The sequence below is a fragment of the Muntiacus reevesi genome, chromosome 10 (assembly GCF_963930625.1).
Source record: "Muntiacus reevesi chromosome 10, mMunRee1.1, whole genome shotgun sequence".
In the NCBI taxonomy this organism is placed as follows: domain Eukaryota; kingdom Metazoa; phylum Chordata; class Mammalia; order Artiodactyla; family Cervidae; genus Muntiacus; species Muntiacus reevesi.
Genome location: NC_089258.1, coordinates 10,291,722 through 10,294,789, shown reverse-complemented (window position 1 = coordinate 10,294,789; position 3,068 = coordinate 10,291,722). Strand labels below are relative to the sequence as shown.

The 3,068-nt window shown below is 43.3% G+C and overlaps 1 non-coding gene across 1 annotated transcript; it reads left to right on the top strand.

The window, feature by feature from the left end:
* Positions 1-2,228: 2,228 nt before the first annotated feature.
* TRNAG-CCC (transfer RNA glycine (anticodon CCC)) lies at positions 2,229-2,301 on the top strand. Its single transcript has one exon. It is a non-coding gene; the product is annotated as a tRNA-Gly (tRNA).
* Positions 2,302-3,068: the final 767 nt, after the last annotated feature.

The window sequence follows — 3,068 nt, the reverse complement described above, 5'->3', positions numbered from 1 at the left end:
TACTAAATGAATCATTGATTCTCCCAGAGGATCTGAATAAAATTCAATGGAAATGAGGGGAAAACAAGATATGGCCTTAGCTATTTAGGGAGCTGAGGTGGATGGGGCAAAAGAGCAACATGTTTTGTGCTGGGTAAAAACTGTCTGAGCCTGTCTCATAAATCCACAGGGTGTGTCCTTCCAGAAATATCTATTCTATGAAGACCTACAAAGTTTTATGGGAAAGGATTCTTAAGAAAGGGACACTGAGACAACCTTGAGCTTGCAGATAAGCCTAACATTGTATTACAAAGATGTGTCTCCAAACCTTAATCTGTGTCTGAACTTTATGTGGGTGTGCTGAGAGTGTGGGTGTGGAGGGAAAGTCAAACAATGTAAGCTCCTCAAATGCCATTCCATCAAGTGCACCAAGACATTGAGACGTAAGACAGGCTGCTTTGATACTCCCGTAACTAATTCAACCTAAGAAGTCAGATCTCCTTTCCCTCCTCTCCACTGAATACCATCCAACTGAGTGTCTGTACCAGGAGGAGGGGCTGCTTCTGGGGAATCAGGGGAGGAACCAGGCAACAGCCAGGGATGCACGGGGGCAGCAGAGTTAGCAGATCCTAACAGAGGGGTCCACAAGAAGTGGACATGGCCAGAGAAATTTGGAAAACTCAGCAGGAGCCACAGGACTGGAAAAGGTCAGTTTTCATTCCAATACCAAAGAAAGGCAATCCCAAAGAATGCTCATACTACTGCACAATTGCACTCATCTCACACACTAGTAAAGTAATGCTCAGAATTCTCCAAGCCAGGCTTCAGCAATATGTGAACCGTGAACTTCCAGATGTTCAAGCTGGTTTTAGAAAAGGCAGAAGAACCAGAGTTCAAATTGCCAACATTGCTGGGTCATCAAAAAAACAAGAGAGTTCCAGAAAAACATCTATTTCTGCTTTATTGACTATGCCAAAGCCTTTGACTCTGTGGATCACAATAAACAGTGGAAAATTCTGAAAGAGATGGGAATACCAGACCACCTGACCTGCCTCTTGAGAAACCTGTATGCAGGTCAGGAAGGAACAGTTAGAACTGGACATGGAACAACAGACTGGTTCCAAATAGGAAAAGGAGTATATCCAGGCTGTATATTGTCACCCTGCTTATTTAACTTATATGCAGAGTACATCATGAGAAACACTGGGCTGGAGGAAGCACAAGCTGGAATCAAGATTGCTGGGAGAAATATCAGTAACCTCAGATATGAAGATGACACCACCCTTATGGAAGAAAGTGAAGAAGAACTAAAGTGCCTCAGATATGCAGATGACACCACCCTTATAGTAGAAAGTGAAGAACTAAAGTGCCTCTTGATGAAAGTGAAAGAGGAGAGTGAAAAAGTTGGCTTAAAGCTCAACATTCAGAAAACCAAGATCATGACATAGGGTCCCATCTCTTCGTGGCAAATAGATGTGGAAACAGAGGAAACAGTGGCTGACTTTATTTTTCTGGACTCCAAAATCACTGCAGATGGTGACTGCAACCATGAAATTAAGATGCTTACTCCTTGGAAGGAAAGTTATGACCAACCTAGGCAGTATATTAAAAAGCAGAGACATTACTTTGTCAACAAAGGTCCGTCTAGTCAAGGTTATGGTTTTTCCAGTGGTCATGTATGGATGTGAGAGTTGGACTGTGAAGAAAGCTGAGCACAGAAGAAGTGATGCTTTTGAACTGTAGTGTTGGAGAAGACTCTTGAGAGTCCTTTGGACTGCAAGGAGATCCAACCAGTCCATCCTAAGGGAGATCAGTCCCGGGTGTTCATTGGAAGGACTGATATTGAAACTGAAACTCCAGTACTTTGGCCACCAGATGTGAAGAGCTGACTCATTGGAAAAGACCCTGATGCTGGGAGGGATTGGGGACAGGAGGAGAAGGGGACGACAGAGGATGAGATGGTTGGATAGCATCACTGACTCGATGGACAAGGGTTTGGGTGGACTCCGGGAGTTAGTTATGGACAGGGAGGCCTGGTGTGTTGCGGTTCATGGGGTTGCAAAGTGTCAGACATGACAGCGACTGAACTGAACTGAAGATCCTGTCTCACTCAGAACAGCAATACCCAGTAGAGGAGCTCAACAGCAGACCTGAGCAGGCAGAAGAAAGCAGCAGCCAATTTCAAGACAGGACAATTGAAATTATAGATCATAAGAAGCAGGAAAAAAAAAAAAAGATGAAGAGGGGCTTCCCTGATGGTCCAGTGGCTCAGACTCTGTGCTCCCAATGCAGGGGATCCAGGTTCGATCCCTGGTCAGGGAACTAGATCCCACATACAGCAACTAATAGTTGCACGCTACAACTAAAGATCCCACATGCTTTAACAAAAATTGAAAATCCCACATGCCAATAAACAAATACAAAAAAGAATGAAGAAAAGTGAACACTCACATGTGCATGTGTGCTAAGTCACTTCAGTAGCATCCAACTCTGCAACCAGGCTCGTCTGTCCATGGAATTCTACCAGCAAGAATACTGGAGTGGGATGCCATGCCCTCCTTCAGAGGATCTTCCCAACTCAGGGATTGAACCTGTGTGCCCTGCAACTCTTGCGTTGTAGCCAGAGTCTTTACGGCTGAGTCACGGGGGAAGCCCGAACACTCACATATAGTATACTAAATACACAATATAGCCTCCTTTACATGTAAATACGTGCATACAAGTATTTTATGCAATGATATGGCTTTGAAAATAAATAGAACTTTTAAAAATGACATCATCGAAGAAGTTTTTTTTTTCTTTTTTTTTAAATAAAACATGTTGGATAATGAATTACATTCCACAGATATATTCGTCCAGTGTCTATTATATGTCATAAATACTGTGCTTGGGATGCAAAAGTGAACAGGACAAGGAGATCTAATTCCAGTGACTGGAACCAGCACGGCATCATGGGTGTATGAACTGGGCAGTTCAATGCATTCAGTTTATTGCCCTGGTGTTGCTGTATAGAAACTGTTAATAATTTTTGAGCAAAGGCCCTGCTTTCTTGTTTTGTACTGGGCTCTGAAAGTTATGTAGTCAGTTCT